A 12,067-nucleotide genomic window follows, 5' to 3' on the forward strand; every position below is an offset into this window, starting at 1 on the left:
AATCAGTGTTTCATGCGTAAAATAAGATATTTCCCGCGACCGTATGTCAATAATAACGAATTATAACATTCAAATCAGTATAAAACTAACGGGCAATTTAGGTTTTCTCCGTAACACTTCTCACACATTCTTATGAGAATACTGTTTTCTTCAACCCCGGTGGAGTCTCACCAAAAATCCCACACGAAATTTTGCCATACCTTGTAGGATTTAGCGCTAAAGCTGCCAATATTTTGCAATTTTCAAATGGCTAGGTCTTTTAAAAGTAGGCTAAACTTATTTGAACAGAAATACAAATAAACACTCAAATGAACAAGTTACAAGGTAACGAACACCTTGGACCCGGTCGAATGCACGCATCAAATCCTCCAGAATCGTCAAAAAATGTCACGATAATAAGACGAGTGTAACAGGCCTTATAGAGGAAGACATAGGCTTGGAGCCGCTTGGAATGCGAAGAGAACAAGCGAGGCTTAAACTTTCAGAAAGGTTCAGAACAGGCGAGTTTAACAATGACACTAAAGGTATCATTATGCCCCTACACTATTTAGGTGGATCAGACCACAAGGAAAAGGGAGATAGATTCCAGTACAGAAGGATAGAATTAAATATTCGCTCTTTCACCGGACAATCAGGAATCATAATAATGACAAATACATATTCGATGTTGTTACAAGCGAGGACAAGATTAAACGCTGCGTAGACATCTAGTGCTTTCGTAAGTGCATGTACTTGTGAATATTAGTTGTTTTTACATGTATTTGCATGTGTGTAAATTAAAAATAGTTTCGCATGAATGCATACGTCTGTGTGGGCTTGCATCACACAGTATGTTTTTGTTGGTATTGTACGTAGTAGCACTCTATACTTCATGGGCGATGTCCTATCACCCCCTGCCAAACGCCCTTTCGGCGGCTTGCGGAATATTGTGTTGATGTAGCGTGTCTGGTGAGTAAACACCCCCTGCCACACGTCCTGCGGGGCAGTGTACAGACGTATATGTGGCTTGATGAGTCGGCCGAAGTGTGACGCCACCGAGGGTGTGAGGACGCCCTCGATGGATGAGAGGGAGGCCGCGACGACCCTTGACAGGCGACCCCTCCTCCCTCCGCAAGCACCACGACACCCGCGCATCGGGCGCGCGGTTTCGGCCGCCCGGACCATCGGCACCGCGGGATTCCCCTCGAGAGGACATTGTTTATGCGATAAGACTCTCGCTTGCTTCCCGCGCCCACCAGCGCGCCCATCTGGAGAGAGAAACACTGGATGCGGGTGCCGTCCCCAGCACAGCCCGTCCCATCCACGCCGGGGTAGAGATCCACACCCTCGCGGTTCCGCCAATCGGATTCGATTGAACTCAGCCCAAAGTCGACAAGTTAATCGTTCGAACGTGTTATCATTTGGGTAACTTCCAAGAAACTACAGGAGATACCGGCAGTAACTTTGAACGGAGTCATCCGCTAATATGTATTTCAATGCAACAATGTCAGAAAGTAAAAATCATTCATCTTGACCGGGATTCGAACCCGGATCCCCCGATGTCCGAACAATGAAATTTTTTTTGGGGAGCTTTTAAGGAAAAAGCTGTCGTGACGAAATACCGTACGTACAGTGTCAATGTCATCCGAAGTTGTGCGCGACGGGCCACAGTCCACGAGGTTAAAGTCGACTTTAAATTTGAAAAATAATTAAAGTTAAAGAGGACGCCTCGATAGCTTAACTTGCTATAGCACTCGGCCGGACATCGAGGGATCCGGGTTCGAATCCCAGTCAAGGTGAATGATTTTTACACCCTAATTTTACACCCGATTATTACACCGTACTGTTGCATCACTTGGGTACTTGTATAAACAACCAATAGATGACAATAAAGGAGAGCATTTATCGCTTTGAGAAGTGTCGCTTATATTAAGGGAATATTTTTTGAGAAAATTTTAATTTAATTTTGAAAATACAAGCGTACATTTTCTCATATGCACATTTCATGATGATTAATAACCCTATAAAATTATTATCATCAATAATCCACCGGGTTGGACTAGGTTTACCAAGGTGCCACATTGCATTGCTGTAATAGCAAGTCTTGCCTAGCATGGCATTAAATACTCACCCTTAAGCCCATATCATATATTATTACAATTCTTTCTGTAGCTCTGCATTTTCTCCACCTCCCTCCCAAATTGGCTATTCTTCTCCTCCCCCTTCCATGCCACCCCCTCCCCCCTCTCTTTCCCACTCTCCTTGATATTTCATCGCCAATCAAGAATCCGCTTACCCTTTCTCCTTCGAATTCCCCCCTCTTTCCCTCACCCTCCCGTCTGCAGTACTCGACTTCCCTTTCTGTCTACTGTTCACGTATTCTATTCCTACAAATCACTTGCGTTCATTCACGATTCACGCACTTTTGCTTGAAAGACGCGAGCACGCCTTTGGCCGACCGACTCGTCCTCCAGGACACGTCGCGTGCTCATTCGCCATCAAACCCTCTCGAAAATTAACGACGGGCACAATCCGCACTCCCTCGTCCCCTTCGCCACCAGGGGTCAAAGGGAGGATATATCCCGTTCTGAGGATAGACACTGTTGAGTGACCCAGAGTTGCCCTTTCCGTGAAGGCGGAAGACCCCTCGCCTCGACGTCGCCCGCCGGGAAATCTATTCCGACACGTGGTCGTCGATGAAGAAGCGCACGGGGGAAGGAACGTCCAGGGAATACTACTCCTCGAGCGGGTGAATCCGCGCTCTCTGGGCGGATTCGTGTTGGATTCGCCTGAAGAAAGCGCTCCTCGGGAGCGATGAAATCCCAAGAAGAACCGGCAGGGGAAGAACTCGTTGACCAAAGAAACACATATATCCGGATTTGGAAAGTCCTGTCAAAAAGACCTCTGACCAACGGTTAAACCAAAAATAAGTTTCATAATCGCTAGTTAGACGAATTCGACTGTTAAAGTTTTCGGTCACATAAAGACGTAGTTACCACGGTAATAATGCCAATGTTCACCAAGGAGCAGTCCGAATTGTTCAAAAAAGCCTGCATTGTCTGTAGAATCCGCGTTATGTATGCGCCAACGTATACTAAATCTTAAATTTTAGGGGCAATAGGGTCCAGGGAATTGCGGGGAACTTTCACAAATAAATGCGCTGTAAAATAGTTTCACGCACGATTTCATTGAGTCACTCTATCTATCGTTCGATTGGCTTCGGAGATTAACGTCTTACTCTCTTGAGACAAGAAGTGCACATCTGGGGAACTCGTGCGGGCACAATTCTCCAAGAGTTCGCCCCAATGGTTCAGTGGTTTCCGCGGAAATGCGTCGGCACACGCCGGTGCCCAGCCAAGAGAGCCTCGGAGACACAACTGGAGCGACAAACCTCGGTCAAAGAGAGGAATGAATGCCTTCCGTTAATTTTGGCCTCCAGCCTCACTGCCACCCCCAGCGGGAGGGAGGCCTCGCCGCGCCATCCCAATCGCCCGATGGGCCGCTTTCGCGCCTGCCCAGGCGCCCTGCCGTCTCGAACGACCAAAGGCTTTTCGCACTGCTGCAGTGATTTTATTCCGGTGCGGAAGGTCTCTTCATCGTTCGTCAGGGTTTGTACGTTGATTTGCATGCAGCGGCCGCCGCAGCATGGGACGCGAAAGAAAGTCATGGGACTTTCGGCATAATTGATTAATGTACTCGCGTAATAGCTGAGAATTTGTTCCTCGAAGACCAAGGACGTTGGCATGAAAAAAACCCATCTTGGTGAGTATGACGTTACCATGACGATAGGATTGCGAAATATGCAAAAAGGCCCCAGGGCCGAAAGCCGTTTGATGAGCCTTTCGACCGTCGCCAAACCATCACCCACTCACCTCCCCCCCCCCTCGCAGCACACAGAGAAAGAGAGAGAGATCCCTTTCGAATCCGAATCGCCCCGCGCCTCTCCCACCCCTTTCGACTCCACTCGCCCCAACTCAGTCACCACCGCGAGTGCCTTTTCCCAGTGGAGGTCAACAGCTTCCTCCCCTTGCACTGCACTCGTCCATCGGAGGGAAGCCGGAGGCGCCGTCACAAGCTCCGGGGAAAGGATAAACCGTAGAGGCATTTATGAGTAGGTACTTACTTTCAAGACGGCGCGATAAAAGCTCTTGACGAAGTAAACGAACATGATGAGAGCAGGGAGACACACACGCGCACACACACGAGAGAGAAAATCATCGGTCACGAAGACGGGAGGGAATCACAAGCCTACATGCAGAGAGGACCACCACCGCCGGCGGGTACTGACCTTCTCTCTCTCTCTTTCTTCGGTCGGGATGTCCTCCGGCGCTTCTCGTCTCCGGGTGGCACGCGACGCGCTCGAGTGTGGCCTTTCCACGCGACTCGCTCGTTCAGCTCTCTCGGTTCGTCGCCTGGCGAGGGGAGGTGCGCGTCAGAGGGCGTCGGAGGACGGCGGTGAAGTGAGCGCGGAGGGACCGCGGAGGACGCTGAAAAGGAGGCGGCGGAGAGGGGAGGGGGAGACGGGGCGGGAAGGGGAGGTCGCCGGAAGATGCGTGCGCGGAGGGAGGGGGGAGACCGTGGGAGGCGCCCCCAGGGGGAGCACAACCAGGGGAGACGAAGTGGGGGGGAGGGGGTTCCCGAAGTCAAGGAGAGAGCCTCTGGGGAGGGTCCCCTCGAAGGCGCGCGGGGACCTTTGCGGCGGCGCCACCCATCGAAGCCAATGCAGCGGCGAAATTTAGTCAAAGCTTAGACAGCGATCGCAGTGGTCCAGGTGAGGTACAAGCAGCTGCGCCTCCAGTCAAAAAGTATACCCTCTGTGGGGTACACATCATTTTTAGAAAGTATAACCCTATCAATTGACGTAGTGGTACCTGGGATTAATGCTCTAAGTCCTAATGTCGAGGACCTATTTTTCTTCCCTTGGATCCATCTACTGTGAATAACGCTATTATTTTTACAGCAATCCAAATATTTTTTTCTGGGAGTAGCCGATTATTGGAATGAATGCTTTCGATGGGTATATTGGCACTAAAACTAAGTTACCCGGATTTTATTAATTAGTTTAATGAAAAATGAAAACTATTTTTTCACCTACTACAACGGCCTTATTTCTTGCATACCTTAAATATTATTTGTTTCTTTCGCTTCTAGTCGAGTTCAAGCGGTTACATTATAATTTTGCAAAGCTAAAATTGTTCTTAATATTTTTCTAAATGTCAAGTTTTAATTTTTTCTTTCTTGCGAGCATCCGTGCAGGATAGCGATACATAAAAGCGATTGGAGCGATATAAAACGGGAATGACAATTGCGCCTATGGAATCAACTCAGCAATGAGTACTTGTATCGATGTCGGATTTATGCCATTTTTGAATTTTCTTAATTTGTACAGAGCAGCGTGTAGCAAACCAAAAGATTGAAAAAAAATAACAATAATAAATGTATTAGGCATAATACATACATATGTACATATATATATATATACAGTGTGTATATATATATACACACACACACACACACACACGAGGGTCATCCGGAAAGTAGTACCCGTTCGTGCCGCATGAAGTACTGACGACGCGAGTAGCCGCTGGACAAGGTCAGATAGCTTCAGTGGCTTGTCTGTCTATATATATATATATGTATATATATATATATACATATATATATTATATGTATATATATATACTGTATGTATATATATATATATATATATATACAGTATATATATATATATATATATATATATATATATATATATATATATATAATTTGTGTAGTATGTATGTACATATGTATCTATAATGACTAATACATTTACTATTGTTATTTTTTTCAATCTTTTGGTTTGCTACACGCTGCTCTCTCTCTCATATAATTATATACATATATTTATACAACATTGTATATCCCTCCCATGAACAACAACCTGAGCGTGGTGGAAGGGCTTGTGCGTTCCAATTACCCCGAGAGCTGGGCTTAGGGGGGCAATGATAATTGCTCCTGGTAGGGTCACCCATGTCAGATAAGTCGAAGGTTAGGAGCCAGACGGAAGGTAGTCCACGTAGTTTCTTCTTCGGGGACAGAGGATGGGACGAGACCCACCGAGGGGTTGCCATAATATTGAATGAAAAGGTCTGATGAAGCGTAGTAAACATTCTACGAGCAATGGATAGACTATTACTGGTAGGAATAAAAGCAGAACCGACGAACTTGGTTATTACTCAGGTATACATGCCACCGAGCAACCATAAAGAAGAAGAGCTCGATAGGATATACGATCAGTCAGGGGACATAATCGTGTGTGTTCCTGCAGGGAAACGTTTGTTAGTGATGGGGGATTGGAATGCGACGGTAGGCGAAGGAAGAGATGGTGATGAGGTGGGGGACTACGGTTTAGGCACGAGGAATGACCGCGGGTAAAATGCAATTGAGTTCTGCAGGAGACAGGGGTTAGTCATCACCAACACTTGGTTTAGACACCACCAAAGACGCAGGTACGCATGGAAAATGCCAGGTGACTCAGAAAGTTGTCAGTTAGATTATACGAGGGCGGTTCAATAGGTACCCGTGTTTGACAACAAAGGGCGTTCCTGAGGGAAGTTTATGTTACCATCGTGTGCTGTTTCTCTATCTATTCTATCTATCTATCTATCTATCAAATGACGGTGAAACAAATTTCAGACTGATTTTTAGGTTAGTTTGGATTTGGTAGCCATTTGAGTAAGACGTGTTTCGTGATTTTCGCTAAGATGGAAATAGAGCAGTATCGTTCGGTAATTCGCATTTTCTTTTTGGATGGGAAGAAATGCGAGGAGATAAAAGCAAAGTTGGATGCTGTTTATGGGGACACTTCGCCATCCATGACCACAGTTAGATATTAGTTCAACGAACCTAAACGTGGGCGAACATCTGTTTTTGTTAAGGAACGACCAGGACGCCCGGCAGACATGGTTACAGAGGCAATCATTCAAAAAGTCCACGCCATGATTCTCGCTGATCGACGAACGAAAGTGCGCGAAGTAGCAGAAGCCTTGGGTGTGTCGACCGGAATGGCAATTAATATTTTACATGATAAGTTGACGATGAAACAATTGCCGGGCCGATGGGTTCCGCGATTGCTCACGGTGTACAACACATTCATCCGGAGTTGTCGCCGCCAAACTGCATGAACTACGTTATGAATTGCTGCCGCACCCCCCGTATTCACCCGATCTGGCTCCGTGCGACTTTTTCTTATTCCGCATCATGAAGAAATGGCTCGCGGGAAAAAAAATTAGCTCAAGCGAGGAAGTTATCGCCGAGACAGAGGCGTATTTTGGAGAGTTCGACAAACCCTATTTTTTGGAGGGGTTAAAAAATGGCTGGAACGTAGGGAGAAGTATATCTTTCTGAAAGGAGACTATGTTGAAAATAAAAAAAATGTTTTTGAAAAAATGGTTTCTTCATTTCTAACAAGGGTACATATTGAACCGCCCTCGTATTCGGGTTACGCACAGGTTAAGGAACAGTGTGATAAATTCGCACAGCTACCCGGGAGCGGATGCGGACTCAGACCACAATTTAGTTGTTATGAAGTGTAGCGTCCGTTTCAAAAAGATAAGGCTGGGGCGGCGGATTAAGAAATGGAATGAAGAAGAATTAACTCGATTGACAAGGAAGGAGTATCAGCAGGCAATAGAGAAAATCATAGATGACAGTAAAGAGCTGAATGCTATCGAAGAAAAATGCAAATTTATCGTAAAACAGATATCGAAAGCCGCAAAAGAAACTATAGCAGCCGTTAAAGGGAAAATGACAGGGAAACCATGGATCACGGATGAAATGATCACAAATATAGATGAGAGGAGAAAATGGAAGAATGTAAACACTGAGTTAGGCAAAATGTAGTAAAAAGAGTTAAAAAATAAATTGACAAAGTGCAACAATTAAGGTAAAAGAAGCACGGTGGAAGACACAGTGCGAGGATATTGAAAGTTTGCAGAGGAAGGGTGAAGTTATGCCCTATACGAGTACGGCAAGGTTAAATCACTATCGAGAAGTAAGTAGGGAAGATCTATGCTAACAGTTAGAGAATAATCGGGTAAGATAGTAAATGACAGAAAAGATCCAAGAAATATGGGTGGAATATATAGAGGAACTGTATGGTAAAGAACATAGACCAACAAAGTTACACAACATGAAGGAAAGGAAGATAGCCGAGGTCCAGGCATACTAGACGATGAGATAAAAAGGATATTAAGGCAGATGAAATCATACAAGGCCGTGGGTGTAGACAACATTCCTTTGGAAATACTAAAAGGTTTAGGCAAATGTGAGAGGAAGGGTCTATATGGACTGATTCGTAGATGAACATGACATTTATGAAGAACGAATCTGGCCGGAAGACTTTGTGAGATCAGTGTTAGTTCCTACTCCGAAAAAGGTAAAGGCTACATCATGTGAGGACTACAGGACGATAAGTTTGATATCCCACGCAGCTAAAGTTGTTCTCAGGATCATAAACAAAAGGATAGCGAGTAGGGCAAATGATTACTTAGGGGATGATCGGTTTGGGTTTAGGAAGGGGAGAGGTACGCGTGATGCCATTGCAGTAATGAGATTATTAATCGAGAGGAATATAGAACACAACCAGGAGATATTTGCCCCTTTTCGTAGATTTCGAAAAAGCGTTTGATAGAGTGAATAGGGAAACACTAATGAGTATTCTGCAGAAAATAGGCATAGATTGGAGGGAAAGGAGGCTAATCCGCAACCTGTACATGTCTCAGACTGCTCAGGTGCGAGTGGGGAACGGGGAGTCTGAATGGACAGTGTTTATAATAATGAAACATCTTCCCTGGAGCGATATTGAGACTAGATAGTCCCTACTTCCAACTAACCCATAACGATTAGGAAGAGGAGAAAGACAGGGGTGTCCATTATCACCTGTGCTGTTCAGCGTATATGTGGAGGAAAAGGCAATGGAGGCATGGAATTGGAAGCCAGAGGGGAATCATAAAATCAGTTAGATTGGCTATTGACGGGGCTCTAACGTGTCAGTCAGCCTAGGGGTTGCAAGCATTGCTGTGTGATTTGGAAACTCAGTGCAATAGATATGGGATGAGAATCAATGTTATTGAAACAAAGGTTATGCGGTTTCGCGCGCAGTGAAAGGTCAAGTGGTATGAATAACTAGTGGTATGTTTGAGAGTAAGATGTTAGCCAGTGAGAACGAAAAGGAATACAGATTAGCACGGTATGGAATTGGTATGAAAATTTCAGTGCTTAGGAAATAGCATTGCGTGTATGTATGAATAATATCTAAATAAAAAAAGAACACTGCTTTTAATTAACTGCCGGAAAAATAAAAATGACAACAGAAGAAAAAACAAAAAAAGAGGCAATGAAAATTCTATGAATTATATGCTTCCGAGTGCTGTATGTAGAAGAGGAGAGAAGAAAGCAGTGTTCAAGCAGCAGAAATGCAATTTCATAGAGGAAATACCATAGAAGACAGACGAAGGAATGCATGTGGACAATAAGGAAAAGGAGGCATCAACGAACAACTTAAATAAACTAACACCTTAAATAAAAATTATAGACAAGAAAATAATAGAAACTAGAACGAAATGGAAGGCTCTTTTAGGACGAATGGAAGAAGGACAATTTCCGAGAGAAGCTGTTCTCTACAAACGCAGTGCTAAAAGAAATGTGGGAAAACCTAGAAAAATATGAGAGTCTCCAAACCTTTGACGTCGGATTAGGGTGAGACCCAATCCACAGTGGGAAATGGTGACGATGGAATTGTGTTTCAAGCAGAGATATGCATAATATCTTTAACAAAGGTTTTTAATTTCGATGAGTGACTTGAAAGCAGCTTTCCTGGTTGAACTTTCCCACAGTGAAATGTCCGTCTCCCAGGAAATCCTAAAGTCAAAGTAAAATAGAAGTGTGCGCAGCTGTGAAAGTGGTTCGGAAAATATTTTTTCGCCAAAATACTAATCTGAATGGTATAGCTGCCAATGAATATAATTTTACACATTATATTCATGCGGACGGTAATTGGAAGAGGGGTTTTCAAGTTCATATAGTGCAACAATTTCAGAGTGTAAAGATCATTCGCCTTGACTGGGATTCGAACCCAGATCCCTAATATCCGGTCGGTATTTCGTCACAACATCTTGTTCCTTTAAAAGCCCCAAAATTTCAGAGTTTAAGAGGACGCCTCGGTAGCTTAAGTGGCTAAAGCACTCGACTGGATATTGAGGGATCTGGGTTCGAATCCCAGTCAAGGTGAATGATCTTTACACTCTGAAATTGTTGCATTGAAATGCACATTAGCGGATGACTCCGTTAAAAGTTACTGTTGCGGCATCTCCCGCAGTTTCTTTGGAATTTGTCAAGTTCATATAGTTTAATAAATGTTCTTATCAATGTGTCCCGACAAATATCATTGGAAAATGAGCAAACTTTTAATTGTTGTGTAATTTCTATGCATAATGCGTTCAAGAGTGCGACATTTTCTTATATTCTCCAAAATAAAGAACAGTTACTTAAAATTAAAAGAGATATTAATGATGAGAGAAATTCTCTGCAGATTTCAACGCTTAATCTGAGTATTTATAATTGCAGAATGTTAAATTTAATTAGATTTAATGACAATTAACTTACTGAATCAATTGCAAGCATTCCTTACAATCCGGCGTACGCCTTCATACGCTCTTGTCCAGCGGACGAGAACAAAAAATAAACAGTTTAGGAAGAAATATTCCGAACAAAATTTCGTTTAAGAGTAACATATTATTGAGCAACGTACCGCGCACTGTACCTTCGGAAATAGCTTAAAGGGAAGCACAATGGACTGGATCGCCCTAATCCCATTAATGGATGCCCATGGTGTGAGATAAGAATTTGATTTCGCGTAACGAAAGATTAAGAGAAAAGAGAGAATTGGGAGGGAAAAAGATACAGCATTTCTCATACATTATGAATCAGTCTCTGTTTGCTTCGAGTTTTCAAATGTCAATCGCAATCTTGATGAGAGAAGGCGTTGAAATGACAAAATTTCAACTTAATTAAGCAGTGGAAAGGATGATGAATGAGAGAGCGAAATTGTGACAAGAATTACAAGTCGCCCATTCGGTATTTATCGAGCCATCGTTGTAATAACGGTATTAAACGACCAAACCGGTTGAATTCTTCTAAAGCATGAAAAGAAAAATGTTCGTAAACAAATAAAAGCAGAGAGAACACGACAAATTAGAAAATATCTTCTTATCGAGGAAACGGTATTGACTACGTTTTTGTTGGGCAGGAATTTGGGTCGCACAATTATCTCATGACCTGCATGGGGAAGTAAACTAATGTTTGACCTTAATAGGACTAAAACTGCAAAAACAGTCTTCGGCTGTAAGCTTTCAAAAATCAAAGTGGGACTGAAACGAAAACTGCTACCATTCTCCAGGGTGGGCGACACGACTGATGCGAGATTGTAAGAATGCATCCATCGCCCAGCTTCGGACGCATCTGTCCCAAAGGCCTGTCCGGCTCAGCTGACATGGGTACCGGCCCTTCCTCCGTACCCAACTGCGTTCGCCCATTCCACTAAATCGCGCGAATCCATTGCAGAGGGACAGGTGTCGGAACGACATTTTCGGAGCGACAGTTGTCGGAACGTCGAACTGACGATTGGCCACGGTTGGTCAGGGGAGGGGAGGCGAGGGCGACAGTCGCCCCCGTTACCCTGATCCCGACCGGTTGGAGAAGATCCGAGCACGAGGCAAGGTCGAAGGCATGGAAACGGGGCGCTACTGGGGATGGAAGGAGGTGAAAACAGACGGAGAGGATCTCAAATGAAGAACATGTCCTCTTCGCTACTTGGTCCTGAATATGGGACGTATTTAAGAATGAAGACGCTCACTTGTACTGCCCTCCAAAGACCAGAGTACCTGTGGATTAAGTTCGGGAGGAGCTATGGTGGAGGTTCAAGGTGTGGGGGTGTTCAGAAACACGCCTCGCGTCACGTCGTCGTAAAATATAAACCACTAAAGTCAACACGAGCACGAGCTCTGCCACTAGCACGTAATGGGAGAGGAAATGGCCGTAGATGGGG

General features: G+C 44.4%; 1 protein-coding gene across 1 annotated transcript in view; it reads right to left on the minus strand.

Moving 5' to 3' along the window:
- Window positions 1-4,413, minus strand: part of Gld (Glucose dehydrogenase) — a 60,715-nt gene extending 56,302 nt beyond the window's left edge. The window contains exon 1 of the mRNA XM_071591989.1: window positions 4,268-4,413. The gene's annotated coding sequence lies outside the window, so the exon portion shown is untranslated. The remainder of the gene's footprint in view (window positions 1-4,267) is intronic.
- Window positions 4,414-12,067: the final 7,654 nt, after the last annotated feature.

This window comes from Hetaerina americana, unplaced genomic scaffold (assembly GCF_022747635.1).
Source record: "Hetaerina americana unplaced genomic scaffold, ioHetAmer1.1.p SCAF_5, whole genome shotgun sequence".
NCBI classification, from domain to species: domain Eukaryota; kingdom Metazoa; phylum Arthropoda; class Insecta; order Odonata; family Calopterygidae; genus Hetaerina; species Hetaerina americana.